This window comes from Acinonyx jubatus, chromosome C1 (assembly GCF_027475565.1).
Source record: "Acinonyx jubatus isolate Ajub_Pintada_27869175 chromosome C1, VMU_Ajub_asm_v1.0, whole genome shotgun sequence".
NCBI classification, from domain to species: domain Eukaryota; kingdom Metazoa; phylum Chordata; class Mammalia; order Carnivora; family Felidae; genus Acinonyx; species Acinonyx jubatus.
Window position 1 is genome coordinate 127,811,915 of NC_069381.1, and position 21,128 is coordinate 127,833,042.

The following is a 21,128-nucleotide window of genomic DNA, read 5'->3' on the forward strand; positions in this document are numbered from 1 at the left end:
CATAGGTTCTCTTTATTCCATCTAGAGGATACTTTCCTGAGCCTCAGGTAGTTTCCTCACAGCATGTGCTGATCAGGATTTTGCTGAATATTTGACACCAGTACCCCTACACCTGACACACATTTGCTTTCTGTGCAGTTCTCTGCTCTTTGTCTTTCATCCTATTAACTCTCACTACCCTGATCTCCCTGGACTCTCATGTCTGTCTCTTCAATTCATGGTCCTAACTGGGCTTCACCTCAGTTTCCCTTCCATATGTCAGGGCCTGAACACTATATCAAGTCAGTATGCTGGGGCAACACTGGATCTCATCTCTTTTGTTTCTTGTCTTTCCAGAATCACTGTCCTTTAACACCTGATACACAGTGTCTTTAAAACCATTGTTTAATGTATTTTGTCTGTTTTATTTTTGTTTGTTTTGGTTGTTATAGGTGGAAAGGTGAATCTAGACTCTGTAACTCCATCTGTGAGCTTTTCTTAAGAAGCAAAGGCAGTAGCAGGAAGGACTCTGAAATAGCCTATCATCAATGTCTTTATTTCTTTATATATAATGAGAATGGGTGGGAAATTTGGCTCAGATTATATATATATATATGTGTGTGTGTGTATATATATATACATGTATAAATATACATAAATATTATATATATATATATATATATTTGTGTGTTTACATAGTTTTTTGTTTCTAAGATCATAAAAAAAAAAAAACATAACACAGATGAAGCAAACACTGGTACCACAAACACATTCCTTCTCCAGAAACAAGAGAATTCCACTGGGAAATGCTCATTTATGGTGTGGTATCCTAGCCCAAGCTTTATCCTGACACTTTACACATCCAATTTCTCCACAGGGGTCTGATAGATGGGAAGTTTAAAGACCCAATATGTTATTAGCTGGGGAAATGGCAGTGAATGTGGAGGTAGGCCTGAACTAGTCATTTAACTTCAGTAGTAGGACAACAAACAAGAGGACCCTAACTTTCTGGCCCAACTTAATTGCAGTGTCTTCATCCTAAACCCCTACTATTTACCTCAATCATTAAGACTATTTTTATTGAAATACTATATGAAAAAAAAACCCTTAAAAGAACAATATATAATATTAATAATTATAGCAGTATTATTCGTGCTGACAAATCCTTCAAAGAGTCCATAGTTCCCCAAAGAAAGATTAACCAGGAGAATGTAAATCATAGATGAGGAAATGAATCTAATTGTCTTGAAGCAGTAAGTATCCTTTTTACCAGTCTTGGAGACGCTATGTGTCCACAAAGCTTAGCAATATACTCATGTCAAGGACAGCACATCTCTTCTGTCTTCTCAGCAAAAGTAGCCCTATTACTACAACCTGCTGCTCCTGTTCTACAATCTGGTTTGATCAATATTTTCTTAAGCTAGGAAGAAAGCTAACTGACACAGTTGGAAATGAGAAACTGGTCTTAGAAACCTGCTGACAGAGACTCTTAAAAACTGAGAACTGAGGGCTGATGGGGGGGGTGGGAGGGCGGGGAGGGTGGGTGATGGGTGTTGAAGAGGACATCTTTTGGGATGAGCACTGCGTGTTATATGGAAACCAATTTGACAATAAATCTCATATATTAAAAAAAAAATAAACCTGCTGACAATATAAGCTAAAAAAGACATGTTTGGAAAACTGGAATCAATATTTTCAAAATAATAATTTCTAGATTTTAAATAGCTATGGTTTGGTCTCCAATGGTAAGTCAATGGCAGCTAAGAGTATCATATTATGAATTATAATAATATGAAGGATTCTACTGATTATGGCCTCGTCATGATGCTCATAAAATTCTAACTCTTGCTGCTACTAAAGGTAGTCTACACAAGTACAGACCCAGAAATCTGAGTCATATTATGACTGAAATATATGTTCCTACTAGTATTCAATGATGCCTGAAAGGATATCAAAAGATACCAACATACAATAGTCAGATATAAAGTATTAGTGTGTTTTTTTAATAACTAATATAAATAACAAAAGGAATTAATTGTATGAAGAAAGCCCATCTTGGTTAGGTAGCCCAACCTCAATACTAAGCAGGAAGATTAATCTCTCGAACATAAATACTTAGTGAGACACATCACTGCTGTGACAATAACTGACTTTCACTGCAAGGTTTATTGATCTCTTAAGACAGATTATCCTTTGTGGCTACATTTAAAAATTTTTTCTTTAATGTTTTATTTATTTTTAAGAGAGAGAGAGAGAGAGAGAGACAGAACGTGAGCAGGGAAAGAGAAGAGAGAGAGGGAGACACAGAATCTGAAACAGGCTCCAGGCTCTAAGCTGTCAACACAGAGCCTGATGTTGGACTTGAACTTGTGAACCCCGAGATCATGACCTGAGCTGGAGTTGGATGCTTAACAGATTCAGCCACCCAGGTGCCCCTCATGGCTACATTTTTAAAAAGTCCTTCCCCATAATCTTCTCTAGAAAGCCAAACTCCTTTATTAATTTTTTTAACAACTTAAATTTAAAACAAGGTGACATTTTTCCAAGTAGGTTTGGTTACATCAGTGGTTCTCAATTTGGAGTGCTTTTGCTCAACCTTGTCTCCCAGGGGACACTTGGCAATGTTTACAGATGTTCTGGCTGTCAAAACTGAAGGCAAGGGTGCTAACTGGCATCTAGAAGATAGACGGAAGGATTCCACTAAACAGTTTACCTTGTACAGAATGGCCCCCTAGAATAAAGAATTATCTAGTCTCAAATGTCAACAGAACTAAGATTAAGAAGTGATGTGTTAGATGTGATGCCGCTAAACTCTGTATAAATTCCAAATGGGAAATACCTTTGCTGCTGACTTTTAAAATTACATTTGTTTTAAGAAAAAATAACTAGTCTTATTTACTGTTTTTAAATAACCTCTTGCAGTTGCTTAGCATTTTATCCTTTACAAAATCCTTTCATATGTTTTAATCTCATTTGCTCTTAGATCTGATGAAGTTATATTTTTCCTGTTTTACGACCAAGGGCCCTATTGTACAAGAGGCTTAGGAACTCGAGCAAGGTCATGCAGATTCAGATTCTGGATGAAAAATCCAGTGCCCTTTTTTGGTATCCTACAGCTGTGGCATTCTTTTTAAGAACATTATATAAAAAGGAATTTAAACATTAAAAAACCAAATCATTGTGCATCCATGGTGATATGACTCCAGAAGATAGATGTCATATGCTCTAAGGATGGAAAGTGGCAGAGAAAAGGGAATAGGTTGGGTATTATGGGAAGTGGGAAGCAAGTATGGGAGATAAGGAGAAAGAACAAAGACATTACTCAAGACATGTGGATAAGTACAGACAGATCCATAAGTTTAAAATGACTACTACTTCTCTCTGAAAATCATTCTTTGTCCAACAAACGGGAAAAGATTCTTATGAAAACATAAAATGGATAAATGTGCTGAGTCCAACCAGAAAAAAAGAAACCACATTCATTACTTCAAACAGAGAATCTGATACAAGGAATCTTATTGTATAGGTGATGGAAAAACTGAGAATCCAGGGATTAGCAACCAAAGGAAGCCATAGCACTTTTAAACAGACAAGAGAGAGGAAAAGGTATTGCCAGGGCCCAAGGCTAATTCCATGGTAGACTTATCCAGCAGGAGATGGGACGTGGGAGGATACTTAGTTGTTGCAGGGAACAATGCCTATGGCAGAAAGAGAAGGGAAGAAATACACTGGTTTCTTCCTTCCTCCCACCCTCGAGGTTCCTGATAGTAGGTTCCTGGCTTAACCCAACAGGTAGTCAGCTGACACAAGGGCTTGGGAAACAACCTGGAACTGACTAAGATTTGGAGCAGAGAAAAGCAAGGGAAGGATCTGAAGGAAACAAGCTCAGAACCATCACATTGGCCTGTGGGCATTTTGCCAATGCGAGGATACCACAAATTAGATCAAGACATCAAGTAAACATTCCAGTACTAAATCACCTTTTCCTTCAAGGTAAGAAAAACATCTTAGATTTACCCTGGACCAAACAAATAAGTACACTAAAATTCAAACTCAGAAAAGGAATTTGACAGATGAAGCACAAAAACATTTTGTGTAAATATCTAGACCTAAGTAATTACAACTGAGAGAAATAAAAAATAGAAACAAACAAACAAAAAAGAAACAAACAACCCAGCTCTAATAGGTGTTCAGAAAGGACACTTGGATTTTGTCACATCTCTTTTGCACACAGTAGGCTCTATATTCAAAGTAGAAGCAATTTCTTGCTGAGCTGTTGATAACATGAAAATGAAAATATTTGTCACCTTTTCCTCTCAAATTCATAGACTACAGCAGAACACAATTTTTAAAAGGCCAGCCTAATTTTCTTTCTGGGAAAAAAACAAAACTGAGAAAGTAGACTAAAGAGGCAATAATGTATTGTTGTAGACTCTCCTTAACTGGTTCACTATGTGCACTGAATATGCATAATTTGATTTTAAGAAGTATACTGAAATTGTAGAATCACTACCAAAAAAACAAGGTATCATAGAAAGTAAAAGCCAAACTTCTAGTGGCTATTTCAGTTAAGTAATGCTTAATATTTAGAAGAGACATAATCTAGGATAATTACTGGGGACATTTGGTTTCTTATATATACTCTCCATCTGCAATAGTGGGTGATCACCAAAACCTCCAGAAAAGTATAGCAGTAATGCTGTTTGTAACTGAGGCATAAAAGGCCTCCAGGGAAGGAGATACCTAAAGTAGATAAATGTGAACAAGGCACTTAAATATAAAAATGTGAAGATGATTTCTGGTAGCTATCCTGCCTCAGATACAAGTGGGCCTCACTGGTCAGTCCCAGCACACAGGGTAAGACTGTAGCATCTAAAATGCAGTACTGGACCTGTCACTTTGAATGGAGGAGCCACCAGAGAGCTGGATGCAGCTGCAGACTTACGAGAGTCCGATGTGCAACATCATCATAGCTACAGGGTCAAGCAAACAAATGCCTAATCCAAAGCTGTGGTCTCCTGGGGGCCGGGGGCTTTAAGATAGTAATGGTGGGCCCACAGTGGTAGAAGGAGCACTATGAAACAAATCCAGGGTCTTGTGATGCTGTGAAATCCCAGCAGGCCGGCTGGCATTTGTAATAAAAGGAGTGTCTGTGTGAACAGAGTGAATAAAACGTGAATGACTGAGACAGGGGATCAAACAGAGAAGCCCAGCTATTAAAAACTGGAAAAGAAAAAGAGTTAAGTGATGACAGGAAGTAGTCGGGCTCTGGGCTGATGGCTCCGAGCCTGGAGCCTGTTTCCGATTCTGTGTCTCCCTCTCTCTCTGCCCCTCCCCCGTTCACGCTCTGTCTCTGTCCCAAAAATAAATAAAAAACGTTGAAAAAAAAATTAAAAAAAAAAAAAAATGGGGCGCCTGGGTGGCGCAGTCAGTTAAGCGTCCGACTTCAGCCAGGTCACCATCTCGCGGTCCGTGAGTTCGAGCCCCGCGTCGGGCTCTGGGCTGATGGCTCGGAGCCTAGAGCCTGTTTCCGATTCTGTGTCTCCCTCTCTCTCTGCCCCTCCCCCGTTCATGCTCTGTCTCTCTCTGTCCCAAAAATAAATTAAAAACATTGAAAAAAAAAATTAAAAAAAAAAAAGTGATGACAGGAAGTAGAGGGGAGGGCTTGAACCTGAATCAAGTGTGGAAGTGCTTATGTCCTTCCCTTCCAGAGCCATTTTTTAAATCCTTTTAAAGTTTGGGTTCTCACTAAATAAAGGCACAGCCCCCAGAGCCTGTAAGCTTTTCCAGGTTTTATAAGATTGAGTGCAGGAAAAGAAAATGTCTTGGCTCTAAAATATGCAGAAAAATGCTAAATGACATTAATAAATATTTCAAGAGGAAAATTATATGAATCTCTTTCATTTTGCATAACCAGACATTGTATTTTTCATGTGGGGTATGGTTATATTTTCGTGTTTGACAGGATGTGGGATAAGGCCTCTAAAAGAATTTCCAGGGATTATGTAGCCCTTGAGTTGGTCCATCTTTAGCCTGGCATAGTTCAGGCAGGGAAGGTCAAGAATGTGTTAGAAATTCAGTAAGGATGGGCAGGCAAGGAGAGGAAGGCAGAAACCCAAATCACGAAGCCCAAAAATGTGGGGGTGGGGAGAAAAGGGAAGCTTGGGGAAGGGTGTCTGAGACAGATGCGGAGGTTGGGTTTGACCGGGTGCTGGGAGGTGCAGCAGTGTCCCTGAAGATGGCACAGTCTCGTTTCTAATTTTGGAAATGGCCAAACCAGGGTTTCCAAACTGGCAGGCAGGCTGGCAGCAGAGGGCTCTGACTAGCAGAACCATCTGGAGGTAGGTGGCCACTTGATGTTATGGAGGGGTATGAATGCAGAATTGGTAACAGCTAGATAGCAGGTCTTAGTTTCTAAAGGGGGTAGGTGGCAGAAGGGAAGAGAGGACTGAGCCGAGAACTCAGTCCTTCTAAAGCAGCGAAGCAGTGAAAATCAGTGAGTCAAGGAACACTGGGTGCACAGAGGTTCCAAGGCTCCCAGGTTCACCTAGCGTGATTGGCTACTGGGCAATCCTAGGAACATTCCTGGAGCTCATGCAATGGGACCTCTGGGACTACTAGATCAGGGGTTTGGGAGCAGGGCCCCTTGAGAGGAGTGGTGGCTTTGAGTGAAACAGGAGGTCATTGGAGATTATTCTGGAGGCAGGGCCCCAGAGAAAATGGCCATGGAGCTGTTGTTTAAGTCATGGTCAGAGGGGAGTAAACTGAAGTGATCCCAATTTTCAAGGACAAAGCTAGACAGGGAACCATCCAATGGGATTTGCAGGGGCAGATGTTTAAGTAAACTCCCCCAGCCATAAATTGCCCTGATAGGCAGAAGGGTGTGTCTCTCTGGGAGGGGACCAAAGACCCTGACCTGGAGACATTGTGATGACTGAGCAGAGATAAAAGAGGAGGAGACTGAGTAGCTGTACTTCTAGAGCCATTTGAGGCTGCTGCAGAGGCTGGTGACCTCTAGCTGGAGAGCACAGTGGAGAGCTCTAGGCTTCCCTTGGGACTATTTCCAAGGTCCAGAATCAACCATAACTTCTCAAGTTACCTGAGAGCAGAGCAGGGGCAGGGCCAGGACACCAGCAGAGGAGAAAGAGCTTAGCTAGCCAAGCTGAAGAAGACAGAGGTCACTAGGGACTACTAGATCATGGCAGCAGCAGCCGCCTGGATCCTGGCACAGTAAATGATTTCCAGCAGCTGTAAGTAACCTTGAAGAGAGCAAGTTCTCAGGGAATGCCTGGAGGGATGCTATAGAAGCTTTGGATAATCCTGTCACAGAGATCATTTTTGTTGTTTTTCTCCTTATTAATAGTTGTAAATAGAGAACTTGTATATAGGGTAACCAAGGTTTTTCCAAGACCATTTATTGCCTAGGTAGAGGTACAGTATTGCTCTTTCTCATTCATTGGGTATCAGTGATCCAGAATCTAGGGATAACTAATGTTTTAAGAGCCTCAGAATGTTTCAAAACTGATTAAAATTAATATTTAATTGAGTGGCTATAAAATATAACAATGCCAACCAGTGAACTGCAACTCAACCCTTATTCTTCAAATGGTGATAGAAGAAAATCAGCAAAAATCATCTCTTATAGGAGACCTCATAGATTAGCCAAAGGACCAAAGCATTAAATACATGAATGCATATTTAATTTGAAACAAGAGAGTATCCTGAAATATTTGACATAATGTGGCTAGGGACATGAAAAAAAAAGTGCCAAGGAAGGACTTAAACAAAAATGATCCTGTTCTCATAATTCTGGGTGGGTCCTATCTCAGTTTTCTGGGAATGATTTTTCAATAATAAGTATATCAAACTTACTGATCTTTTCTTGCTATAGGCATCAGTACACAAGGGTTTTAAGTATTAATTTAGAATTCTAAAGTTTTTGGATCCTCAAAAAAAATTTTTTTAATGTTTACTTATTTTTGAGAGAGAGAGAGGGACAGAGCGAGCATGGGGAGGGGCAGAGAGAGAGAGAGAGAGAGACACAGAAACTAAAGCAGGCTCCAGCTCTGAGCTGTCAGCACAGAGCCCGACGCTGGGCTCGAACTCGTGAGCTGTGAGATCATGATCTGAGCTGAAGTCGGACGCTTAACCAACTGAGCCACTAAGGTACCCCAAGTTTTCAGATCTTTAATAGATGAGTATCATATAATGCAAAAGTACTACAAAACTAGGAATTCACAAGCAAGGTAAAAAAACAAAGAAATGGAGACATGGTGAGAGAAAATGAAATTACATGTAAAATAACTCACAAGTTATTAAACAAGAGCTTTAGTGTTTTCTTTCAAATAAAGAAGCTAAAGTTTATAACAGTAATAAATAATGAACAACCAAGTTCTTTTCTTTCAAAATAAATTCCAAAAGCTACATGTTATGTTAAATGTTTGATCACAAGTGTTAGTTTATGAAAGTAAGGCATGAGTTTGGTTCCCTTGAAGAAAATTCAAGATAGGAGGGGATAATAGTTAGAAAAATATGGGGAAGCCAGCTCACTAGGAGAGAAGAGTTTGGTGGACCACTTTAGGAAGGGTAAGGGCAATTGCAAAATGTCCAGGGAAGCACAGAGAGTACCTCACTTAGGATTCATGAATTATATTGTGTTTGCTAAAAAGCATGTTACTACTGTCTGGACTCTAAACCCAATATAGTAATGAATTTGCAAACTGTTTGCCACTGCATGCTTTAGTTTTTAACAGCTAGAATTGGAAAATGGTAGTACAAAACAGGTGGTAGTATGGAAGGCAGTGGTCAGTCCATTGTATGGTTACCCAGTCATGAAATGGGAGCATCTCTGAATTTACAAAAGAGGAATAAAATGCTGCAGTCACTAAACTATCAAAGTGGGATGCTTGGTTGGCTCTTCAGATGAGCCCCATAGAGTTGGGTCAAGAAGATCCACAGGCAAGTTCTGATCTGTGCTCATGAAGCTCAGAAAATGATTCTCCTGATCTTTACTAACTGCCAACCTATTAATTACAATAAGTAGAACTTCTAAGTTGTCCACTGAGGAACCTGGATGGTTTTCTATAGAAAACTGACAATGAACAGAAAAATGAGTACCAAAAGTTTCCTGTTGTCTAAGGAATTGGATGACCCTAATGGTTAATGCCTCAAGCAATGCAAACCTGATAAATGACCGGTGGAAGCATACTATGCTCTATACTAGTGATAAAACTGTTACTTACCTGTATAAAAACCACTTATGGCGGCAATAAACTATAGCCTAGAATAGTGTAGTTTTTCAATAGGTATCCAATAACTTTGAAATCAAATCAAGAAAGGTAGTTCTTTAGGGAATTGGTACTACAGAACAACCTTTAATCCAAGCTTATTGACCGTAGAGCCATCTTTTACTTTGCCAAACCATCACAGTTTTATTATTAGCATTAGTTACAAGCCATATTTATTCTTTATCAGAGGCTGAAGTCACCAAGAAAAAGAATGGTATGTCATAACACTACACAGAGATCAAGCCTAGGGAAAGGACTCTATGAGAATACTGTGAGGAGCTATTTGACATCCTTATAGTAAAATCACCCCTAACTAGAACCCAGTCAAGTGTCAAGGGTAAGCCAAGTACCCACTCGTTTCTTAATTCCCAAATGAAAATCTACCTCAAGGATTTACTATAATTTGATTGATTGAGTATATTACATGTATTAGTGCCTAACAACGAGTGATCAGAGGAAGAGAGGGTGTGACAGAATCTTAAGGGGTTGAAAGAGCTATAAGGCCTGGGCAAAAATTATACATAATTTTCACTGTCACATATCATAAAGTTAACAGAGACCTACAAGAATACAGCAACTAGTTTTAACTTTTTTCTTTATGTTTGGACGTGAACTTTTTCACTAATATTTCCTCTCCCTGCCAGTCCCTAGCATAATAACGGTCACTTCGACTTCTGCTTTTTAACTTTTGGCTAAGTCAATTTTGAATTTTATGGTTATGCTGATCTTACCTTTTTTTCTGAAAATCTTTGATGCTGGTTGTATCCCACACGTTTTGGGTGTTAAATACGTTGAATAAGGTAAAGTAGTATTAATTTGAAGGGAGGGAAATCTGCTTTCCCAGTATTCAAACTCCACTCACCCTTCAATGAGTTACTTATTACTTCTGATCCTCAGTTGCTTTATCTGTAAGGTGGGAATAATCTCCACCATGGAACTGCAATGAAGTTGAGAGGATTTAAAAAGATCGTACAGGTCTTTGATTACAGTGCTCAAAATAATGTTTTTCTTCCACCTCTCTTTTTTGGGGGGAAAGGAGGTAAACAGTTCACGGATGCGCAGTTAAAGTGAAAGGAATGGGGGCGGGGGTCCTTCAATGATATTCGTGCCTGCTTTGGTCCCTCAAACCTCTTTAAAGGAGAATATTCTTGGCAGCTACAAGTTTTCTCTCACGAATGCTGAATGACGTTCTGTTTTCACCTTTCTTTAAACTCCATAAGGCAGTCTCCTCATCTCTTCAGACATTTGCTTAGATACAGCATAATTTACCCACGTCAGTCATGGGATGCCACCTGTTCAGTGCTTTGCAAGCAACCTCGGCTGCCTCTCGGCGGACCCCCTCCCTTCCTAGGCCTGAGACTTCCTTTTGAGGCTCATCTTCTCTAACCGAAAACCGTTCCACTGTGGCACTTCATTTGCCTACCCGGAGTTGTCTGTATTTCTAGCTGGAGACGTACACTGCTGTTTTTGTTCTATCCCTTCACATAGTTACGGGCTCGCAACAAGGGTTCAGTAAAAGTTGCATATTGGCTTTCTAGTCTGCTACAACCTCAAGGAAATCGTACGGAGAAACAGTTGGCCTCCTTTCGCACCCTACGTCTCTCGATTTAAGAGGCGTTATCAGTGGACTTTTTAGGTAAGGAAAGTTTAAGGCTGGGTCGAAGGAGATCCCCGCCAGGCGAGGTAACTCATCCTCTCCACAGCGGCCGGTGGGCGGACTCGCCCTGCTGAGAGCCCGGCGCCTGGCGCAGGGAGCGGCGGTGGCTTCCAAAACCCGGCGACGGATCCGGGCCGGCCCGGAAGTGCCCGGCGCGGGAGGGAGGGAGGAAGAGCCTTGCGAGCCCACGCCGCCGCCGCGCGCACGCGCCCTCGCAGGCTGGGGCTGGGGCTGGAGTCGCAACTCGGAAGCCGGAGCCCGGACGGGCCCGGGGCCGGGAAGGGGGGGGGGCTGCGCGGGCGCGGGAGCAGCGGAGGCGGCCGCCCCTGGCGGCGGGTTTGTTTATCCCGGGGAAGAAGTTTAGGAGCGGGAGATAGGGAAGCAGGGCGGGCCGGGGAGGAGGGATGCGGCTCGGTGGAGGCGGCCGCCACAGGGACTCGCCGCCATCACCTTCGCTGCCGCCGCCGCCGCAGCAGCCGCCTCAGCGGGAGAGGAGCCGCTGCCGGGACTGCCCGCCGCCGCCCCGCACGTCAGGGTAGGTGCCCCTCCCCCTCCGAGGTCCCCGCCGCACCTTAGTCGCCTGCTCCTCCAACCCCTCACCCCTCCCACTCGTCTGCGCTGGAGCGAGGCGGCTTTCTTCTCACTCACTGCGCCCCCATCCCTTTTGGCCCGGGACCCCTGCTCCGGCGGCGTGCCTTCCCTTTCTCGGGGCTGCCTTCCGCCCCAGCCCCACCCTCCGCCCTCCGGGCCCGTCCTCCCCCTCGCTAGTCTCTGCTTCCCCTGGCGATCCCCCGCCTCCCCATCGATTTCCCAGCCTCCGCCTACCAGGATCCCCTAGACTTTCCTCCACAAGCCTCGCCCCTTTCCTTCTCCAGTCGGCCTCCTCTATACCTGTATACCTCCACTCCCGCCCTTTTGTTTTCCCCACCGGGAGTACAGCCCAGAGAGGGAAGCCCCAACCCCACCCCACCCCCCAGCGTCCTCACCCACACCTCTCATCCGAAACATATGTATGTGTGAAGTTATTCCCATTAAGCCCATTTTAGGGTAAATTCTCCGCTCTCCAGCCAGACCATTCAGTGTTTACTGCGGTGTTCATGCAACCTACCTCTCCCTCCAAGCACACATTGCCGTGTCACAGATTCTCTTTCAGGTTCACCAGGTTACATTAAGCTAACTCTGTGATTCAGGGTCCAAGTCTTCACTTTCCCCTTTTATTCCCTTGTGCTATCCTTTCTGTTAACTCTTCTTCCTCTTGAGCCTATGTGTGCTGAATAAAGGGAAGGGAATGATCGAGTTTTCTCCTTCAGAGCAGTAGATTCGGTACACATAAGATTCACCTTTTGCTTGGCCTAACTTTTGGCTTTTTTCTCTGTGAATTGTGTCATTCAGCCATACTTTTTAGGGTTTTGGTTCTTTGTCTATATTTGAATAATCTTGGGCCTAGATATCCTTTATAGTACTTGTCTTCCCGATTTTTCCTTGCAGCTTCAGAATCCACTGTCTCTTAGAAAATTTAAGTAATAAAAGGTTTATACTTTGGGAAATTACATCTCCGCTGCCATAATGGGAAAGGTGGAATATTTCAAATTATCATCCTGTTTATTCTTGAGAGAAATGGTGCCTAATGGTTCAAAGCTCAGATGTAGCCAAACTGCCAGGATCTAAACCCCAGCCTTGCCATTTACCAGCTCTGGCCTTGGGCAAGTTACTTAATCTCTTTATGCCTCAGTATTCTTACAGCTATAAAATGGGGATAGTGATATACTTGATGAGATGGTAGTGATAATTGCATAACTTAATGCAGGTAAAATACAACAGTACCTGGGACGGTAAATATTCTTTACCATCTCTTAGCTTAACTTGGTTTGGCTAATGGTAGGTTATTTTGGGGGAAGGAAGGTGGGAATAGAAAGCTGCTTTTTGCTCTTTTTTATCTAACACCTTTTTTGATGTAGATATGATTCATATTCTTTTACTGTATAAATTAATTCCTTCTGGTGTGAAAAGTGCAATTTTAGCTCCCTATTTTCAGGTAAGTTACCAGGCTACAAGCAGGTCAGTCCCAGCTTCAGGTATCTTTGTTTTGAGAATAAATGAAATTGAAATACATAGCAGGTTTATCATGGTGGAAAATGAGGATTTTACTGATAAGAATTTTAGTATGCTACAAATTAAATACTGAAAACTGTTCACACCCATCTGTCCTTTATATTGAATTGCTATTCATGAGGTTGGCTTCATTCAGAAGACTAGTGGCTTTTCTCTCTTAAGATGTTATGTTTGTTAACATGACCATGCCTTGATGTTCCCCAGATTTTACTCACTCTTTAAAACCCTGACAATTTTTGTCTTATCTGCTTACTTCCTGGGCATTATTATTTTCTTGATACTTTTTTTTGTAACAACACAGTTAAAATCCAAATAGGTACTGTTTAGTATTGTTATAAATAGTGATATATGCAACTATCAAAATAAAGATGTTTGCCCACATATAGCTTAAAATTATTTTTTGTGTCACCAATGAAATGTACTCCAAACTTTTGAGTGACAGCGCCTTTGCTTATGCTGTTCTCTGGCCTACAATAGCCTCTACTCTTTTCCCCACATATCCAGAGTCTACCTATCTTCCACATCGTTTTTGTCAACACTAGTTTCTCTGTCTCTTGGCTTTCCTCCTGTCTACATTCTGCATTTTTGACTTTGAATAATACAAGCCCTGGTTCAAGAAAAATGACTCCTCTAGAGAAAGACTTTGGAAGTTTATAGGAATTTTGAAGGTGTGGAATAAAATTGACACTCAGCATCTACTCTGTACTAAGCACTCTTCCTTTGGTTTTGTATATATTCATTCATTCTAAAAATATTTAATAAGCACTTACTTCATGCCAGGCATTGAGGATACATAAGAGCAGCCCTTCTGAACCAAGAGTTCCAAAGAATATCAAGCCCTAATGCCCTAAGGCATCCAAGGTATGTAATGAATTGACTCCTCTCCTGTGTACCTGAGATGGTACTAGCTGTCTACCTTGAGAGCGAGAACTGAAGAAATAATCACTTAACTCAGTTTCTGTAGGGCTTAATTCTTAGAGAACCCTGGCTGAGAAGAGCTCCGTCAGCAAATAATAATATGAACTCTGCTTTTTTGTAATTTATTTTAGAATGGCACTGACAGACAATAAGCCAGTAAACAGATAAAATTATTTTATAAGAGAGCACTGCTAATATTACAGATAATGATAATCACACTTATAAAACCCTGTGCCAGGCACTGTTTTGAATAAATTAATGTCTTGTTTAAACCTCCTAACAATCCCTTGAAGAAGGCTTTATTATATCTCCACTTCACAAATAAGGAACCTGAGAAAGTAAGAAATTATTTAACTTCCACAAAATCATACAGCTTTCTGAGCAATGAAGCCAGACGGTATTGTTGTGGTCTATTACCTTTTGTTGTCTCTCAGATCTTCCAGTTCCTTGTTGGTTACTTTACACAAAGTTCTTTACCTTTCTGGGTTTTGGCAGTGAGGTTTTCCTGTCTTTTTAGGTTGTTTAGGGAAGTAAAGGAGTTGTAACTTTCGTAAAGCACATGGTACACAGACTTATCCCACATCTTGTGTATGATTAGATATTGAAGATACTTGCATTTTATTCACTTACGAAAAGGTTATTGAACAACTGATCTGCGCCAGGCACCATGCTAGGCTCTGGTGAGGTAATCGAAGGAGTCTACCTGTATTCATGGAAGCAAAAGCTATTGGCATAAAGAAACTAAACAGATAATTACAAAAATAATGATCACAATTATGATAACTGCCACACAAGAAAGTTATTGTAAGCAATGAAAACCCACTAATGTATCAGGGAATGCTTCTCTGAAGAAATGACTATTAGGCTAAACCTGAAGGAGTAACTGGAGTTACCCAAGTAATGTTGGCAATTTCAGCTTTTTAGAACTGAAAAGTCCTGTAGGGGCTGGACCTTAGTATGTGAAGCTGGGTGATGTAAAACATACCACAATGGTTAATCATTGCTAAGCATTTTGTACTTAAATCCCAAGTGCAGTGGGAAGCCACTTGGTAATGTTAAAAGGCTGAATAAGTTACTTACGTTTTTACTATAAAATATCACTTGGCGGCTCTGCGGAGGACAGATTGGAGAAGGGCAAGCATAAATGCAGGGAGACCAGTTAGGCCAGTGCTTCTCAAACTCATCTGTGGAGAACAACCTGTTTTGGATTGATTTGGTTTCTAATCTGTACTGGTACTTTAGTGGCACAGAATATGAATGACACAGAAATGAATGTTGTGGCAGTGTCAAATTGGTATAAATATTTCTAAATACTTCTCTCAGTTTCTGTCTTTATCTTGTCTCAGACCAGTAACAATGGTTCATGGACCAGTGTTGGTCTATAAACCACACCTTTGCCAGGATGGCAGTGATAGAAAGTAGCTGGATTGGGGGGAAGTAAAATTGATAGGATTTGGTGGTGAATTAGACTAAGGGATCTGGAGGGAGGAGAAGGCAGATTTCCAGGGTTGGTGGTTCTTGTGCCTAACATAGGGAATACTGGGGAGATGAGCAGTTTCTTGTTTATTTGTTTCTGGGAAGCAGAGAGAGTATTGATGATAGTTCAGTTGGGAATTGTTAATATATGGCTTACAATTAATATCTTAGTGTGGGCAGTGGGGGATGAGATTCCCTAGGGAGAGAGGTAATAAAGGAATATAGTAGTCCCCTATGAATCTTCAACATGAAACATCAGGGAGAAAATAATGGAACAAAGGAGACTGAGAAGATGTAACCAGAGTTGGGAAAAAAATTTACCCCAAGGCAGGAGACTATTTGAGAAAGAAAGGAATGGGTAATCAACTATGTCAACTGTATTGAATCAAGCCGAGAAATCAATTAAGTTGGTTAACTAAAAAGTACACTTTTGATTGAACAACATGAAGAAAATTTTATATTTCTCAGTAGTTGTCCATCCATAAACTAGTTGGTGATGAATTTGTTTTAATCTGCCAAAGCAACAGTCCTAAATTTAGGATAAAATTATATTTATAGCATGAGCCATCTTTCTTCCTCACTTCAGACCCGTGTTTCCATTTATCACCATCTAGATGTTCTATAAGTATCTCACATTCTTTCTACAGCTCATTTATTCAGAGCATATTCCAACAGAATATGCTTTTTAAGTACTATTAGGCATTGAATACTAAACTTTTAGAAATGCAATTACACTTCAGAAACTAGGGGAAATGGACAGTTAAATATTGTTATAGTGTGATCAGTGCTGTCCTTGCAGCTTATTCAGGTTACCTTGGAAGCACAGAGAAGTAGCATCAGAGAAGGCTTTCTTAGGAGAATGACACTTGAGCAGAGTGTTTCTGAAAGACAAGTAGAGAGGTGGAGAGGGCAATGCAGTGGTGAGGGGTTCAAAGAAATGATAGGTATTTTGGAAGCATGCAAAGTCAAGGAATTGTGGCTCTAGCATGTGCATCATAGGTTAGAGAGCTTGACTGTGCCATTCAGAAGTTCTTTTCTTGAACTTGTATACCTCTTTCTGTTTGCCATTTTGATTAATATTATTACCACCCATATAGGCACCAAACATGGGGATATCTGCTGATTATCTTCAAAAATTAAAGATGATCTTTGTTGTAGCATTTATTGTCCAAGATGATGTTTTATTTTTACTGGTTAGCTTTATATTTTATATGTTATAGAATCATTAAGTAATTGATAGCGTAACTTAAATATCTGTTATGCTTTAGTGATTTTTTTTTTTTTACAGGAGAAATTTTATATGTATAACTTTTTCTCAAATGTAGAGAATTGAAAATGAAGGCCTTGGTAAGAATTGCTAAGAGTTTGCTACCAGACCTCATGTATATGGTCAATGATGGTGCTTTTGGACTCAGAAACAGTACCCTGAGGCCATAAATACTATTTTAGGTAGTTGTCTAAATGTCTCTGGATTTACCCTCTTGCGCCAGAGGAGGACACAGTTTAATTGCAGGGATTACTTTCTGAAAAATACTGCAATAGGCCAAACCTAATTGACAAGATCAGTCTCTTAGAAAATAGTGTATTAAAAGGGAAAATGATGTTAAATGGATTTTAAAAACACAGTAAATATTCTAGAGTTCATCTGCTTATGTTTATTTATTTATCATGAGAGAGGGAGAGAGAGAGTGCATGAGCAGGGTGAGGGGGCAGAGAGAAGGAAGAGAAAGAACCCAAAGCAGGTTCTGTGCTGTCAATGCAGAGTCCAACGCGGGACTCAAACTCAGGAACCGTGAGATCATGACCTGAGCCAAAATCAGGAGTCGGTTGCTTAATCAACCAAACCTGACAGGCACCCCTAGAATTCACCTGCTTTAAAATAAGAGGGGAATGGGCTTTATCGAAACTTTCTTCTGAATTCAGTGAGTTATTGTAGAAATGTTGCCTTTTTTTTTTTTTAAGTTTATTTATTTATTTTGAGAGAGACAGCTTGAACGAGGAAGGGTCAGAGAGAGAGAGAGAGTCCCCAAGCAGGTTCCACGCTGTCAGCATAGAGCCCGATATGGGGCTTGAACTCATGAGCTGAGATCATGACCTGAGCTGAAATCAGCAGACTCTTAACCAGCTGAGCCACCCAAAATGTTGCTATTCTAATCTGCTGAGCAGTCTTGCTTAAATTTTGTATTACGAAAATTGTAACTTTTTAAAAAAAATTTTTAAAGAAAATTGTAACTCTTTAAGTTTATTTTTTTTTGTTCTTACTGGCTTTAGTATCTTTTGCTCTTGCCTTCTCCCTGGTTTTTAGTTCTTTAAATCTTACTGAATTCTTGTAAAACAACTGTATATTTTTTATATATTACGATGGTTCTTACAGGTGTACTTTTTCAGGGCTTTTATTTATGTACATGTGTAGAGCGCCTCTTTCTTGCCTTCTTCAGACTTGCCTACATGTTCTAAAGGAGGACAGAATAATTATTAGTATTATGTTCTGAATTATTTTCTATAACTACTGTATGTGAAACAAAACTTTACATAGGTAAAAGATTAAAAAAAATTGTCTACAAATATAAAATTGCATTACCTTAGACCGTAGTTGGGGTAGGTTGTTTATATACCTAGAACTAACATATAATGGGAGTAATTTATCTGTACAATATGAATATGCTTAGAAAATCTTCCTTTGAGGTTGTCATATTTGTTTTCATTCTTTGTTCGATACAGGAATAAAAATAATCAGGAATGACGATTTAAAAAGAGATGTTTACTCTCCTATTAAGTAATGTAAGATCTCAAAGGTTGTAGTATGACTGAAAAGTAGTATGATGCTTTTAAAATACTAGAGATTTGTTAGCAAAGAAGGAATCATTGTTTCCTCTCTGGGTATATTTTTTGAAGCAAATTTAACAGTTTTCTATTGTGTAGATGCGTTTGTGCTTCTCTTACTCCCCCTCCCAAGGGAATTAAGTGATTTTTTTTTTTTTCTTTTTCTTTTCCTTTTTTTTTTTTTTCAAGGTAAAGAGTGCAATTGACTCAAGGCACTTTTTTCACTTGTAATTTGGTTATAATTTTTGGTGTTTTAGTGGGAAATTCCCCTGAAAGGTAAATAGTTTTTATCATGTAAGTAAAAAACAAAAACAAATCCACAAAACCATTATTGAATATAAATTCATTCTGAAATTGTGAAGGCACCTATCAACACAGGAAGCTTCCAAATAAGTTAATTTATTTTAATTTAATTAAAATTTTGGTAGCAATTAGGATCAGTTTATTTTTTTTTTAATTTTTTTTTAATGTTTCATTTATTTTTGAGACAGAGAGAGACAGAGCATGAGCAGGGGAGGGTCAGAGAGAGAGGGAGACACAGAATCCAAAGCAGGGTCCAGGCTCTGAGCTGTCAGCACAGAGCCTGACGCGGGGCTCGAACTCACGAACTGTGAGATCATGACCTGAGCTGAAGTTGGATGCTTAACCGACTGAGCCACCCAGGCGCCCCCAATTAGGATCAGTTTAAACCTTTTTTAACTAAAATGGCAGTTGAGCTTCAAGTTTAGTATTACCAGTTTTGTTAGATCTCAAGTGGAGTGTGGGCATACACTAACTGGATTGGTCATTTCTCATTGCATTCAAAATGTATTATTTAAAACTTGAATTTTTTTTTTTTTTTTTTTTTTTTATGTGAGCATTTTATCAATGGCATTTGAGAACTGGCTTGAATCAAATGGTGTTTGGGAATATCTTGGTTTATGCTTTATTCTTGATGATTTTTATTTTCTCAGGTGTCTTTATTTTCACCATTATTTTTTGTCTGCTCTTCCCTATTGCAAGTCCCTTATCAAAAGTTTCATCATCAAATTGTAAGATGAAGCCAGTATTTTTTCCTAGCAAAGTATAACCAAGTTTATTTGAACACGGATATGAGAAACTGACAACTTACTATGGTGTAAAGGTATTTTTACATGGAATTTTTTCATAGATCATTTTGGTTTACAGGGAAGAACTGCCCCCTTTTTTTAAAATTTTATTTATTTAATTAGAAAGAGAGCAGGAGAGGGGCAGAGATCTAGGGAGAGAGAATCCCAAGCAGGCTCTGCACTGTCAGCACAGAGCCCGATGTGGGTTCCAACTCATGAACTGTGAAATTATGACCTTAGCCTAAACCAAGAGTTGGATGCTTAACCAACTGAGCCACTCAGGTTCCCCAGAACTGCCCTTTTTAAAACTTTTTTTTTTAATGTTTATTTTTGAGACAGAGAGAGAGAGAGAGAGAGAGAGAGAGAGAGAGAGAGAACGAACCAGCAGGGGAGGGGCAGAGAGAGAGAGAGGGAAACACAGAATCCAAAGCAGGCTCCAGGCTGTGAGCTGTCAGCACAGACCCTGACAGCAGGGCTTGCACTCATGGATGGTGAGATCATGATTGAGCCAAAGTCAGACTCTTAACCAACTGAGCCACCCAGGCGCCCCCAGAACTTCCCTTTTTTACCAAACTTTTATCAGACATTATGTCAAGTACATTGGGTATTTTATGCCATTAGGTACGGGTAATACTATAAGGCTTTGAATTGTACTTACCATCAATTACCAGATGCAATATTATTTTGCACCCCAGAGAGAGAACACTATCAATTATAATTGTAAAATGCCATCAACTTTAGAAATGTTGAAATACGGGGGGAAAAATGGGCATCTTAGATTTAATGAAATGTGGCATTAATATTGCCTCATTTTATGATTAGCACCCAAGATCCTCAAAATACTAACCTCCCAAAATGAGATGAAAATTTATCCTGCTTTACCTCAAAGCTTTCTGAATTCTAAAATTCTGGTACACTCTAGAATTCTAAAATTCTGCTTTACTTCAGAGCTCTCTAAGCAGCATAGCACAGTGGTTAAGAGCATGAATCCAGACTGCTATTTAACAACTTTGTGAATTTAAGTAGTAACTTACCATCTCTGCCTCAATGTTCCTGTCTATAAAATGGAAATGAAACAGTACTTATCATTTGAAAGAGTTGTAAGTAAGTAGTAAATGAGTTACATTTACGTTTAGAATAGTGCTTTTTACATAATTACATGTGTAAATGTTGGTTAATTAGGAACAATATTGCTATTTTTGATGTAGGATAAGTAGATGATTTGCTTAAAAGATAGGGAAAAGGGGCCTTATCAAATGGGTCTTTGGTATTTTGGGCACACAATGAAGATAAAGTATTGTTGATTTGTCTTTTAAAACTAATGTAAGATAGCAGTCTTGACAACTTTGATATCTAAATTACATTTCTATTTTCATAAAAATAATACTGTATAGAGTTTCAGCTGAAATCTCCTTTCAACTGTGTTGTGACATAGTTACTCAGAATACTGACATGCTATGATGGATGTCTTGAAAATAACCTGTGATATACTTATGATTCCTGTCAACCTCATAAGGAATTCATTCAGAAATATTTTTAAAGGGTTTCAAACTAAAGAACCATGTTTTAATTTTAGTTAAAACATCCTACTTCCGCATTGTGAAGTATATGGAGTAAAAATAATACCGAGGTAGTTTTTGTTTACTTTGATGGTTTCATATGTTGATGATTTGTTGGTTCATTGAGATATAAAATCTTATCGTATACTTTCATAATAAAAGTAAGTTAAAGGACCCCTGGGTGGCTCAGCTGGTTAAACATTTGACTTTGGCTCAGTTCATGATCTGA

At 39.8% G+C, this 21,128-nt stretch overlaps 1 protein-coding gene and 1 long non-coding RNA gene across 7 annotated transcripts in view; one reads left to right on the forward strand and one right to left on the reverse strand.

The window, feature by feature from the left end:
• LOC128314017 (uncharacterized) overlaps nucleotides 1-11,148 on the reverse strand; it is a 124,075-nt gene extending 112,927 nt beyond the window's left edge. For all 3 annotated transcript variants that reach the window (XR_008295303.1, XR_008295302.1, XR_008295304.1), the window contains exon 1: nucleotides 9,998-11,148. This is a non-coding gene — a long non-coding RNA (uncharacterized LOC128314017). The remainder of the gene's footprint in view (nucleotides 1-9,997) is intronic.
• SPOPL (speckle type BTB/POZ protein like) overlaps nucleotides 7,004-21,128 on the forward strand; it is an 80,702-nt gene continuing 66,577 nt past the window's right edge. The window contains exons 1-2 of one of the 4 annotated variants that reach the window (XM_027055862.2): nucleotides 11,272-11,458; nucleotides 13,816-13,896. The gene's annotated coding sequence lies outside the window, so the exon portion shown is untranslated. Of the gene's footprint in view, nucleotides 7,230-11,270; nucleotides 11,459-13,815; nucleotides 13,897-21,128 lie in introns of those variants that run through there. The other 3 variants (XM_027055864.2, XM_027055865.2, XM_027055861.2) reach the window with 3 other exon arrangements.